This window comes from Cydia amplana, chromosome 4 (assembly GCF_948474715.1).
Source record: "Cydia amplana chromosome 4, ilCydAmpl1.1, whole genome shotgun sequence".
Lineage (NCBI taxonomy): Eukaryota > Metazoa > Arthropoda > Insecta > Lepidoptera > Tortricidae > Cydia > Cydia amplana.
The window spans coordinates 2,836,199-2,851,597 of NC_086072.1; positions in this window are offsets into that span (position 1 = coordinate 2,836,199).

Consider the following 15,399-nt stretch of genomic DNA (forward strand, 5'->3'; position numbering starts at 1 on the left):
TAATCGCCAAAGAAACAATGAAGGCCTCAGTCACGCATGCAATCTGCGGCCTTCGCGGATGGATACACGAAGAAATTAGTGCTTCTAGACAATTTACATGATTTTCTAAGTGACCAAACGATTTCTATCTCGTCTCGTCACGAACAGAGGCGGCTTGTGACAATATTTTATGGGTGTTCACTCAAAAGATTCAATCGGGATGCGATGACAAAATTTGTTTTTATCTTCGTGATTGGATGACTGCCGTTCCTCAACCCACCAATGGAGCGGCAGCTGGCGTTCACGAGGGTTCATTAGAACTGGCTCTTAACCATTTTACGAGCTCGGTAACGAACACTAGGTGACACTATTGAAATCGTCTACCTACTATTCCTATAGGATAGGTATATTAAATTGATACTAAGTCCATGAATTCTTGAACTTTAAATGTGAAATGAAGATTGAAGATATCACCAAACTCGACATGCAATCTACTCTAGGCACTCTAAATCGCAGCATTTAAGGTGCGGGTGCTTAAAAAAGTTAAAATGTATTCGTTTATCAACAGTATACAGTAAAATCGTTACCATGATTATTGGAATGATAACCAATGCCAAATAAAGGCGTTAACCTTACCACCAGTTACTTTCCAAGGCCCATCTGATATCATAGTACGACTCTCAGTATATTATAGTCTCAAATTCTCAATTATTGGACTTGAATACGATTTTTATCTCGTATTTTAGTAAATTATAATTAAATTATATTTTTACTTAACTATACCTATACCGGCTATACCTACAACAAAGGATAAAGTAAGTATATGGGTGTGGATGTGGAACAGAATGAGGGACTTTTATGCAAACGTGGAATTGTTTAGGCTACGTACTTTATTTATCACTTATTAATCACGTTAATATTTCTAACCGTTTTTGAGATACAGTTTGTTAAACATTAGTGCAAAAGTCTGTATGTTTCAACCATGTTTCAATCCTCCAAGTAGATCCGATGAATGACATGACATGTATAACGTGTCAATTTAAAACTAGGGTCTGTACGGAAAGAGAAGAGTCGTGGAATGTGAGGGGCCCAATATATTCCACCACTCTTCTCTTTCCGAACAGACTCTAATCGCTTTTTTACTTCACAAACCGTAGGGTGTCTTGTTAAAATCCACAGTATATTCGAACATCAAGTCATATGACGGCTTTTTGTTGTCTTAACTCGTGGAGCGCCCCAGAATTACCGTAGTATGGAACTCCTATACTAGTTACCAGCACACGTGTCTTGGCAGGCTTGCAGATGACCTCCGTAATCTAATTTCGACCCACTTAACCGTATATGCATTAACCATTAACGTATTTGTTGTTTGAATAGACCTAAAGGGCACTTGGAGGTATTTAGGTTCAATACCTACCTATAGTTAACTTGTTACCTAAAAATGTTGAAGGCTTGTTTGGTGATAAGGAGTGGCATTCCTAAATTGGGTTCTGGCGTGGATCAAGTTACAAAAAATCCAAACTACCTTTACCTACATTCGTTCGGAGGCCTTCGAATTTTAGTAAAATATCGAATTAAGTACTTTAAGTACGTTTAAAGTAAGAGTGTATATATATTGTTACTGAATTAGTGAGCTACATCTTAGGCTCTGTTGTCGCTTTCCACTTGATGTAGGGTTGCCAAGTTGCCATACGTCAGGATTTTTCCAGGCCAGTCCAGGAAATGTCAGGAGTTTTAGGGTGATGTCTGGACTTTTGTCAGGATATTTTTCCATATGTCAATCCTAACCAATTTGTACCTCTAGGTACTAATAACCAGTACCTAACTGCTGACTAGGGTCGGTCACCCTAGGTAAATGCGGAGTAGTGTCTAGTATCATGTAAGAGCGATTAGACACTAGATTTCACCGTTATACGCCCGGATGGGTGCAACGATTGCACTACACAATCAGAGTGGAACTTCAGTTGCAAGCAATTCGCGAAGTGTCAGAGACGTTCAAGTTTTGTGACAAGATGATCTTGAGGGTCTACTACAGTATGAGGTTCTTTAAAAAAGGAGTGTACAGGTTTTTAAAGGGTCAGCAACGAGCACATAATACCTCTGAGCCCGTTAGTACCATGAGTCACTGACAGTGTCAAAACTGACATATACGCTATCGAGAACGTAATTTACTTTCTATACATCTCGTTCGCACTAATATGCGAGTACGAGCGAGATGTATAGAAGGTAAGTTACGTTCTCGATGGCATTTATGTCAGTGCCAAACTGATGGTAGCCGTACTGGAGTTGCAGGCGTCCATAAGTCTATGGTGACTGCTGACAGGAGTGCCGCGTATGCTTATATTCTATTTCTTTTGTCTTAGGTATATTTTGTATTAGGTAGATACACAGTAGTTATCCCACGGCCCTATCACTAACACATAGTAAATAATCAGTATTCAAGAGATTGCCATGAGCCCATGATGAATGTAGTCTGCAGACGGCTAATTAAGTACTTGGCCATAATGGCCATATTTGCGGTGATGATGGGTATCTGTGTCGTTAGTAGTCATTACGATAATCTGCCCTAGTAGCACGGTCGCATTTTTATCATTTACTAGCTGTGCCCGCGGCTCCGCCCGCGTGGAATTCGGTCTGTGTCAAGCTAATTCATCCCTAATTTCTCTTTCTCTCCCCTGGAGGCGGAACTTGAAGTAAAGTTGACAGATGGATACGATTAGCGGACTGAAGTCCAGATAAAATATTTTACAATTAGGTAGGTACTTACCACTAAACAAAACTACACTCCAAAACCAATAGTTTTTTTCGCCCTTATTCCAATATTAGACGTGATTTAAACGACACAGAGTTATAGTAGGTGTATAACGGACCCCTGCGTGGGCGGGCGCGATGTGTAGCCAACGCGCCCAATGAGGTGAAGGGGTGATTTCCCCAAGAGTCGGGTCCGAGTCCGGACGGCCGCTGGTGAGGTTGCGGAAGAGTACTTCGGCGTTCCTGGGACCTCGCCTTATAGCAGCGAGGCGGCAACAGAGGGGTTTTAGTGGGTAAACCTGGGGTCTCATTAGCTCACAACAGGGAGTCCCACATAACCATCCCGGCCCGTCCCCGCGCCGGGTGGTATGCTTAAAGCATTTCCCCTCTTAAAAAAAAAAAAAAAAAAGGTGTATAACGGACAATACAGTACTACTTTTGTATTTTTACGTTCTTGAGTGTACCTATCCAAAACATGTCCATAGCAAATATCATCCAATTCTGTCCTCCAGTCAAATCATTCTGAGCATGAAAAATTAAGATTTATACACATAGAAATCCATACTTCCTAACAAACTTTCGAATTTAGGTCTAATATTATATTAGTTAGAAGTAAGATTACAGGAAAGGAGAATATTATAAATATCAAAAACTTGAGGCCGAGTATTTACACTTTATTTACAGTTATGTTTATGTATGCACAACTAAATATCTACATATATGTATGTACCGGGGATTACTTTTAACAGTGTAAAAAAATGTAATTATAAATTGGCCTAAGTCGTAGTCGCTTGGTAGGGTGCCCAGAATGCCATCTTTATTAAAGTAGGGCTTAACCCTTAAAATCGTATTAAAAACGCGAGCGCAGCGAGCGCGAATTTTTTTTTATAGAAAAAAAATTGAGAGATGGGAGTAATGTTGTCAGGGACACAGCCGCAATGGTTTACGTGAAACGTTGGTGTGGATATCTAATGCGAAAGCCGAAGGCCGAGCTCCATGTAGGGCCGAAGGCCCGAAGCGTCCAGGCTGTCAGTACTTAAGCACAGAACAATAGTATCAGTGTCTAAATGCGAAGGCCGAAGGCCGAGCTCCACGTAGGGCCAAAGGCCCGAAGCGTCCAGGATGTAAGTGTTTAAGTCGTAGTAGTAGTCGCTCGATAGGGTGCCCAGAATGCCACCTTTATCAAATTAGGCTTAACCTTTAAAATCGTATTAAAAACGCGAGCGTAGCGAGCGCGAATTTTTTTTGATAGAAAAAAAATTAGAGAGGCTATGTCAGGGACACCGCCGCAATGGTTGAATTTTGGTGTGGATATCTAATGCGAAAGCCGAAGGCCGAGCTCCGCGTAGGGCCGAAGGCCCGAAGCGTCCTGGATGTCAGTGCTTAATCACAGAACAATAGTATAACTGTCTAAGTGCGAAGGCCGAAGGCCGAGCTCCGCGTAGGGAGGAAGGCCCGAAGCGTCCAGGCTGTCAGTGCTTAAACACAGAACAATAGTATTAATGTAGGTTAATGTGTGTGCTGGACTCTCCAGTACCCGCTGATGCACCGCAGTACTTACCGTCGAGCGCGTCTGTCGTGCGAATCCGCTGAGCGGTCAACCGTTCTTCGCACTGCGTGAACGTCTCCGATTCTTCCTCAGATTCCTGAGACCGTGCTACCTTGTAACCTCAATACGTTGCGAGAATTTCGCGAAAAATTCGTTTTTTTCGGATAGGTATGGTAACGCGTTTAAAATGCAAGTCCCAAATTGTTTGACATTTACAATTACTTAATACCTATTTAAAAACTTTCGCGTTTCGAACACATATTAACTCACATTTATAGACGGGCCTATCTCGAAATTTATTTTATTACCTTTATTTACCGACGTTTCGACACAGGTTTCACTGGTCATGGTCGCGGCTAACTGATGTCCCAACAAAATTTCAAAACAGAGATTTGTGCAACTACCCGACGAAAAGTGTATGAAAAAGTTTGGGGTAGACATCATATTTTCAAAAACCCGCGATAGACCCGTCTATAAATGTGATTTAATATGTATTTGCAAAGACGTTTGACATTGACTAAGAAAAATGTTGTTTTTTTTACAAAGTACATTCACAAAAAAAAAGTGTGCACCACTTTCTTAAGTTAGCGCCATAAGATTCAGGTGCAAACATAACTTAATTGAGTGTAGTGGCCACCCCCCCTTTTAGGGGTTGAATTTTTCTAGCCTAAAATAGGGCCAGGCAGTTTCTTGACAGATTAGTAAAGTTTGCATCAAAATCCGTTCAGCCGTTTTCACGTGATGCGCGGTCAAATAAACAGACAAACAGATAAACAGACAAACAGACAAACAGACAAAAATTCTAAAAACTGTTAGAACGTGTTCTGTTATCGATTCTAAGTATCCCCAACCAACTTTTTTTCGAATATCTTCCATGTACAGACTTTCGACCCTCTTCAGCTTTATTATATGTATAGATCACCATGCCTGTCACGTTCTAACAAGTATGTAAGTGCGAAAGTGACGGGCTTAGTGATAGTGGATAAAAATGGATCCGTGCTGAGCCCGCTGAACCTAGGAAACGGTGTCACAGAATAGGAAATAAGTTTAGAAGGTAATAGGTATACCGACTCTAGACTCTAGGTAGATGGGTATTAGCAGTGAATAAATAATAGTACTACCGTAGAAAGGACACTTCAGTTTGACAGCGATTCAGGGACGAATTATGCTATCCCTTTCTAATGCATAGCACTATCCCTTTCAGCTATTTAGGGTTGTCAAAATTCAAGCATTATCTTATCTGTGGTCGTGCACGCAGAAGGACGTCAAGTGGTGCCAACCCTAATAATTGCTCGGAGCAATGGTGAGCCGCTAGAAGCCGAAAGTTAGCCCGAAAGGAGGAGTGCACGAGTGTCTCCCCTAATGCCAGGATCGCACGTACCGAGTAAATTGAAATGAAATTGTTACTCGGCCGAGTAACAATTTCATACTTCCTTTTACTGTCTCGCCACTCTACTCGGTACGCGCGATCCTGGCATAACTTTTCCCTTATCACTTTTTCGGAGACAAATAATTTATAAAAAAATATTATTTATGAATAGGTATAAATTACACTAACATCTTTAACTGTACAACAATACCTGTGTCAAAGATCAACAGTGTTTAGGTAAGAATACGTACAGTAGGTACATGCAGGTACTAACAGAAAAGAGATCCTAATTTGAAAGAAAGAAGAAAGAAGAAAGAAAATAAATTTATTCAGGACGCTTACAATATCGCTTAAATCTATTATTACACTTTATTATACTACGCATAAACGTCACTGAAAAGGTCTCCCCTCAGCTTGGTGTCAAGTTACCTCTAGGTATCTTGACGCTGGTCTTCCGTGGAGACCTGTCCAAGAGATCGCGTCAGTACGTAAACTTAACTAACATTATAAACTAAATCGAGATCAGAATAGGAATAACAATATATATATTTTTCAGTTCGACCTATTATATAAAATGTAATTAATATATATAATATCACTTATTTACTTAATACATATGTGTAAGACTAGTTTGAGTTTAGAGTTTACCCCGTGGCTGCATGGACTGAAAAAGAATTAAAACTAAATAAAGATGAGAGTTGGCATTGGCACTTACAAGTGATTTACTCTTTGAGCAGATTTCTGCAAATTTAAAATATACTTTTTGTATTTTATTTTAAAAGACAAAATTGAATGCGAGTTTCGTATGGGCGGCGGTATGTTGTTCCAGCATTTCGTGGCGGAATATCTAAAACTGCCACGAAATGCAGTTGTGTTGTGCCGGGGGCAGATAAGACGAGTAGCTTCTCTAACATGCCGCTGAGAAAATTGCAACTTTTTAGATAGATACTGGGGTGTCAATGACTTGATAATGCCAAAAAGCATACATGCGAAGTGCAAGGAACGACGCGACTCCATGTTCATTAGCCCGCTGTTATTAAGGTAAGGAGTTATGTGAGTTCGGGGCGGTATAACGAAACAAAATCGAGCACATGCGTTCTGCACTCGCTGTATAAGCTTTTTCGTTTTATATTGAAGACACTTGCCTATAACGGTATCTGCATAATTAAGTTTAGATAAGACTAAAGATTCACAAAGAGCAATTCTAACATCTGTTGTTAAATATTTACGAACTTGGTATAGTATCTTAAGTCGATAAAAACAGATTCTCGAGATGTCTATCACATGGTTATGGAACTTCAGTTTTCCGTCCATAAGAATGCCTAGGTTTTTAGCTTCAGTGACCTGATCAATACAGTCCGCACCAATTTTGATAATAGGGTTACAATTAATAATTTCACGTCTTTGCTTATCAGAGCCTAATATAATAAATTTTGACTTGAGAGGGTTTAATACTAAACTATTTCTGGAGGACCACTGTACTATCCGTTTCAAATCGTCATTGATTTTATCGACTGCACTAGGAGTATCTATAGGTTTGACAGGCAAATATACCTGCAGGTCGTCAGCATAAATATGGTATTTACAGTTTTGAATAGAATTAATTATATCTGTACTATATAGGATGTATAAGATTGGACCTAATATTGAACCCTGCGGAACACCATGGGGAACAAGGGAAGCTTCAGAAAGCTGGTTAGAACCATTCTCAGTATTTAGATTTACTCTTTGCAGCCGATCGCTTAAATAACTAGAAAACCATTTTAGGGTAAGAGAGTCAAATCCATAATAAGCTAGCTTGGAAATTAAAAGATTATGGTTTATAGTATCGAATGCCCGTGAGAAATCCAGCAATACCATGATTGTCCCATTTCCTGCATCGACCTCTGCTAGAATGTCATCAATGACATCTAACAGGGCAGTTGCAGTACTATGGCCAGCCCTAAAACCGGATTGCTTGGATGGTAGAATGTTATTAGCTTCTAAAAATTCAGTCATCTGTTGGCACACTACTTTTTCAATGATTTTTGATAGGAATGGCAAGATGCTTATAGGCCGGAGATCTGCAATTTCTATAGGATTACTCTTTTTAGGGATCGGTTTTATCAAAGCTTCCTTCCAGGCTTCTGGGAATACTCCTGATGCTATTGATTGGTTTATTAAACCCGTGGCATTTAATATTTCGTTACATTTTGAGAGGTAATGTCAAAGAAAAGAAAATTAATTTTATAAAACAAAGTGAAAGAGCGATAACTTCCTATTATTGCGGTATGGTCAAAACGGCCCAAAAATAATTTAATTAAGAATGTATACAGATTAGACGACTTTTATTCCACAGTATTTTTAATTCGTATCTATTTACAGTATTTACGCACCTTTCTTATAAATGAGTATCCAATAATCCAATCCTGTCACACACAAATCAAAATAATTTGTACAATCTTGCTGTAGATGGTCATTTTTGTAATCGAAAACAATTAAAAAAAATCACAACACCAACCAATCATAACTTGGTAAAACTTTTTAAATTTAGCGTGACGCTAAATTCGAATTTCGAATAGGATTTCCCGCGTAGTGCGTTCGGATACGCGGCCGCTGAACGAATGCACGCGGCTGTTTGTTTGGCCCACCGTTTACGTAAAAACCTTGATTTTTATTTCGGACTTCAAGCTCCATTATGGGAAATTAAGGACAGTTTTTAAGGCAACATGCCATGAATTCCTATTTTAAACTTATTCGCATTCGCTGCATTGCACGTGTGTTTTGTGCTATTTTGGTATTTTTGGTTTGGTCAAGGTTTGGTTTAAATCTCTAATTTACTTTTTCTACTCCAGCACTTAAATGTGTCAATTAAACGACTGACAGTGATATCTAAAGCAATGTCATTTGAATGATTTGTCTATAGGCTCATAAGATGACTGCTAGCAGTCATCTTATGAGTATAATACAACTGCTTTATTTTTTTTAAAGATACAAGTTCCGATCATCTTGATTGAAAGAGGTATGTTTTCATTTACAATAATAACTCTTTTTTTTTTTAAATAATAACTCAATTTTTTTTAAATAATAACTCTTTTTTTTTAATAATAACTCTTTTTTTTTGCTGCAGCTGTCATAGAAAAAGTAATGTATGCAACAGCTCATAATTGGTTCTTAAAATTCTCGGGTCTTTTTTTACAAAACTCGACTACGTCTCGTTTTGTAACTTCGACCCTTGAATTTTAAGAACCCTTATTATATCACTGTTGCATAAACTACTATTTAGGTAATATGACGTAACATGGACGTAACGTAACATTATTAGTTATTAATTAGTTTTTATTCCATAAGTTTATTTAGGGTTTTTGTAAGTGGGTACAAGACATAGCCGTATTCCTTTAACCTTATTCCAATAACTTCCTATTAGGTATGCTATAATTTAACTTATTTAACGCTCCTATTTATTAGGTACATTCCATTCCTTTAGCCTTAAAGGATTGCTTTATTACGCAGGCATACCTATTAAATATCGGTAATAAATACCGTAAGTCAGGTTGTTACGTCCTGCTATTACAATCTTTACGTAACCGTTAGGAAAGCCCTGCTGTATTCCTATACTTAAACAGGTTTGAAACTTGGTACAACTAGTCCTTACTACAATTTGGTCTATAAAATCCTATAAACTGTTTATAATCAGAGCTCAAAAATAGCTGTTTTATTTGCAAGGTAAAGCTTTGTGAATTACAGAACTACCAACTGACCAAGTGATAGCCTGTCCTTTCTTCACAAAGTTCTCTACCAAGCCTACCACATTATCACAGACCGACCAGTATAAAGCTCTCTACAAACGCATTATCTAATCTAATTGATTTAGAAAAAAACACTATACATACATATATAAGTACATATCTGTTCACATTATTTACAAATAAATATTGGCAGAGATGGAAAGGGAAACCCGACAGTATTGTGCCCAGTTGATGAGTAGTTTTACATACTAAGTTGGCCAGTATAACCTGAATGCCCTCAATACTTAAGTGTGTTCTCCAATTTTAAGCAACGTTGTTACTCAAATCGAGTCCGAGTTATACTAGACCACTTCTCAATGAAGATTAATAGTCTTTGTGAACGATAACTAGATCTAGGTTTTCACTTGTTGCAAACTGGTCTAAACTTAGTCAACGAACTATTAGGCCAACTGTGTAGCAATGAAGAACTAACGATTTGCTATTACTTGTGAGGCATAAGAAGTTCTCCAAAAAAACACAAGTTTTTTCTATTTAAGAGTATTTAAGTATTTCTTTTGGCTTTGCAACTTTAAAATTGTATTTTGATAAGAGTATACAACTGTACGTGTTGCCTGAAATAAAACTTTATTTAAGTATTTTATTGTATAAGTCATTAATTTTTGCAATGGGGTTGGCCCGGTTGGCCGGTCGAAGTATTTAGCAGATGGCGCCATCATAGCTTGCCCTGTCAATCCCTAGAACTGTGTCAAATTTTTGTTTTATAAAAAGGGGAAAGCTATGATGGCGCCATCTATGCAAACCTTTGACAGTGCTAACCCCAAAGGGACTAAAAGAAGTGTTGTTGGAGCTGGAGTTGTAAAGTTGGAGTTGTAGCCTATGGATGCTAACGGATTACCGCTTTACGGTCAGGAACGTTACCTACCAGTACCAGTGTAGGTATGCTTATTTTCGGTGTACCCTTGTTTTGTCGACAAACTTTTCATCGAATATTATTTCATCGACAACGATTCATCGAAACATTAGTACTCGTAATATTGTTTGGCGTTATTTTGTTTCATATACTACTTATTTCAATTTTTCTTACTGCGTAGAAATACTATTCAATGAATATATATTACTTGATCGCTGATTCGTTTCAAATTATTTTAATTGACTCAACTACAAAACATTGCAATTCATTTGTTCGACGACTTTAATACATTTTTATATGTCGTACTACACATTTATACATTTTTCTGTTGTAAGAATTTTAAAATTATGTATATAATTATCTCATACAAATATGTATAATAAAACTAAGTAGGTTTCGGTTAGGTTAGATTAGAACTGAGAACCCACACAGAAACGAACGGCTTTCAAAGTAGGTTTAGGTTAGGTTAGAACTGCGACCCCACACAGAAACGAACGGCTTTCAAAGTAGATTTAGGTTAGGTTAGATCTGCCACCCCACACAGAAACGAACGGCTTTCAAAGTAGGTTTAGGTTAGGTTAGAACTGCGACCCCACACAGAAACGAACGGCTACCAAACCAAAGTAGGTTTAGGTTAGGTTAGAACTGCGACCCCACACAGAAACGAACGGCTATCAAAGTAGGTTTAGGTTAGGTTAGAACTGCGACCCCACAAAGAAACGAACGGCTATCAAAGTAGGTTTAGGTTAGGTTAGAACTGCGACCCCACACAGAAACGAACGGCTACCAAAGTAGGTTTAGGTTAGGTTAGAACTGCGACCCCACACAGAAACGAACGGCTATCAAAGTAGGTTTAGGTTAGGTTAGAACTGCGACCCCACAAAGAAACGAACGGCTATCAAAGTAGGTTTAGGTTAGGTTAGAACTGCGACCCCACACAGAAACGAACGGCTACCAAAGTAGGTTTAGGTTAGGTTAGAACTGCGACCCCATACAGAAACGAACGGCTTTCAAAGTATTACAAATATTAAATGAATATGAAATATTACAAATTGAAATAATATTATGCGTAATAAATTTTATTAAATGCAATCCAAAATTAAATAAGAAAACCCGTAAAGAAATACCACGATATAAACTATATGCATAATAACTCGAGTACCAATTAAAAGTCCGAGATTTAAATTTACTAGTATCGATTCTTCGACGCAATGACTTGTCGATGAAATGAAAATACTTGAAACGTTGTCTTCGAAATAACATTCAATGAAATGTCTGTCGGCAATTCAAAGGTAAACCTTATTTTTCACTAATGTGAATATAAATGAGCGTGAAAATAATCCAGGTAAGTAATATTAAGAGGATGGCGGATTGGCGGATAAACACGAACAACACTCGTAATACTTAGCCAGTATTGGTGCGAAAGGTAAAACAATGGCGGACACCGTCAGTTACCCAAACGGAAACAATGAGTAGCGTTTTGTTGCACGTTGCACTGATTACGATATTGCGATTGAGAATCGCAATACTTCCGAGCTGGATTAATGTACTTTGGTTGAGGTAAAAGGTTTAATTTAAATGATTGGGTCAAGAATAGTATACCTACTTAGATTATACAAGAAGGGCATAGAACACCTAACCCATTTTATCCGAAGCAATTTAACGGTCAGAGCGCAAAGTGAGGACCTATATAGGTCGAGGATTATAATGGGCATTTATGGCCGAGTTACAATACTTACCCTCGGCTTCTCGCTTTGATTGTGAGAGAAAAATAAAGAAATATCAAATATTTATCCTACGTAGGCAACTCTGAAAGTTCTTAGAAAAGGCTACTTAGAGATCATATAACAAAAAGAGGCATATTATTTATGAAAATATAACTCTTTATACTTTTTTTGAGGTATATGCAATTTGGTCGTTATCTGTGTTTCAGGATTGATGGCAATTTGGAAATTGTACGTCGAGCGTTATTCCAATTTCGACCTAAGAATTTTTTCGTATTACTATTTATAACGATTTTCATTGTGGGCTCAGCCAACAACAGAGTTATAATATTTTTTTTTAAACAGTAGGCTTCAGTTCAGTTATAGTTTCATAATGAAGCCTAGTTCTTGTACGTCTGTTTATTTTTTAAATTACACATTTAATCGCTTTTGTAGTTATTCAACGGATGATCATAGAGAAGCATGTCATTCAAGAGTGACGTCAAAAGTTTACATCGCACAGTTGTGCGGTTAATAAAAAATACTGGCAAAAAATTGTATATCAGTAGTTTTTGATATCCCTCAGTATTCATATGACACTGTTAAAAAAATCTTGCTTAAATTATTTTGTGTCAAAAAAGCTTGAATCCCGATGGGTAAGTACCTCATGAATTTCATACAAACCCTCCGAGGACCTAAAATCGCCATACAAAAAAGGCATTGGAAGGATGAGCTGTGTGCGCTTCAGGGTAATCCTATCCTAATTAAAATTTGTACGCGTGGTCAGAAAGAGATAAAGCACTCATTAAAATAAAGAGTAACGTCCTAATTACTTCAGCTTTTTCTATTCTAAACACTTTCAGTTTGCCCCTTGTATCATTCACTATTACATATCATCCTACATATCAAAGCACACAAAAATAAGTCGGAATTTATTAATTTAATATGCATGTATTGTATAATAGGCCTTATAGGATGTCTTGTCTCACGTTAGACCGGGCGCCGGAGCGGAGCTTCCGGCGCTTACTTTTCTATGACAATGACAGATGACGTGATGCTTTCCATAGAAAACGAAGCTCCGGAAGCTCCGGCCACGACACGGCCCGGTCTAACGTGAGTCAGTAGGTACCCTCTAAGGGCTCTTTCACAAGTCAATACAATCATGGCGCTATGAGTGTAACATTTTCTTTAACTAGGTAAATATGAATGAAGTCAATGAAGTTGAAAAGCACTTGAGTGTAAATATTAAGTGTCAACATGAATATCCGAACAAATAGCAATATTCTTGCAAATTGGTTATTGAAACAGCCTTATTTGGGCCAAGAACGACGTTCAGCTAATTACAAACAGTTTTGAACGTTGTGCACGATTTGAAAAAAATAATACCTAAATAATTATACATAGGTACCTCTACCTAATACCGGTCTTTGTATAATTATGTTCACAACTTGACCTTTTGAATAATGTAAATGGGCCTTTATCCTTTCCTACATGTTGTGAAATTTAAGATGAGTTAAAGATACCTACCTATCATTAGGCTGCGTTTCCACCAGAGTTGAGCGGGGATGCGTGGCGAGTGTGTTTGTTACGAACCAATAAAATCACTGCACGCTGAGCGAGGAAAACAAATGAAGTGATTCTATTGTTTTTTAAAAAAACACATCCCTCGCTATTCGCTACGCATCCTCGCACATCTGGTGGAAACGCAACCTTAGACCGCACTATACATATATAGGTATTTATGGGCTTTGTCTGAAACGTCTGATGGTGCGTAAGGTGGGGATATGCTATGCTCACGTAACATATTATAACGGCCTTCACCTCTATGTGCCTCCATATAGCAAGGCCGCGCGTGGTAAACCGCACGTCAGCATACTTTACTCATTAGTTTACTAACCTTAACAAATCTCGCTAAAAGCACTTAGTACAGTCAGCAGCAAATTACTCTCAGACTGAAAAGTTTTAACCTAAAGGAGGCAGTTTTAACGCAGAATCTGTGGGTTTTTAACCTCATCATTTTGACTCTGCCCTCTGCCCATACTAACTTTGCACAAACGTGGTACCTAGTAAGAATACATACCTACATAAAATGTTACGCTCCTACCAAGGCCCCAACGTTATCTGTTCTCTTTGACGGCGCAGCAACTAGTATCACTTCTCTCTCCTCGCTCTTTTAAAAATGCCGTTTGTCAAAAAAGGACAACCATACTGTTGACAAGATGGACTTTAAATCAAGGTGTTACCGTTTTAGGTGGTGTCATGTTGTGTATGTGTGTGTAAAAACGTATATGTGTGCTCTTTTAGGGATGTGAAAAGTCGATTTTATATATCGATAAACGCTACACAGCGGAACGAAATAGCGATTAATTGAAGCTTCAATATCTTCGTCAAAAGTAAAAATAATTGAAATATTATAACATCATAATATAATTCAATTATTGCGGAACACATATTTTAGTAGGTATTTGTGTATTGTAATAAAAAATCTGAACTTTCCCTTTGTTCCCTGCTGTGGCGTGACGATAAAATCGTGATCTGATAACCTCCGTAAAGAATAGAAGCGTTTTTTGTTTATTTTAGTTGTCGTTAAACCTTTCCAGTAAAATTAAAATTGCAATAAATGTCGATAGTTTATCGATATGACTTTATCGACATGGCTACAGCAAGGTGGATTCACATTGTTAATCGTACACTAAACAAAATTGGTAACAGTGACAGCTCGCTTAGAGTCCATCTTTAAATATATTATATCTATGGCTCCTACGCTCCATAATTGACGTAGCACTTGGCATGAAATTGAAAACTTAGCGTAGTCCGACTATAGCGAATTTGGTAATGCAAGATCTAAATTTAAAGTGTAAGTAAATTTCAAGAAGCCCTCTGAAAGGGTCATGGTGACGGTTACACGTACACGGTAATTACGGTCTACGACAGACCTTTGCTTTGCTAGGTGTTTGAAATAAGAACCCCACCTACCGCATAAATCGACCAACTGTTTCTAAAACGAAGTAGCAACTGTAACGCCATCTATTGAGGACGTGCGGCACTAGCACTCATATTCGATGAAACTTGTTTCACAATCACATGGTTCCGTCCTTACATAGATGGCGCTATGCACAATGTGTCGTTCCTGTAGTAGTGATAGACTGATAAGCCTGCTATCGTATAATAATCGTATTTTTTAATAAGTCCTAAAAGCAGGTTTTATATTTTAAAAGCCCAATGGTAGGTTACAGTTTTCAAACCATTTATCAGTTTTTACACAACTTTTATTCAACAGATAATTTTAATACTAGGCAACTACATGTTTTGTCATAATGAATGTTCTGATTGATCTATACTATACTATTATTCTAATTACATTAATTACCTAAGCTTTATTTTTATATCCTAGATATTTGAAAAGTTTG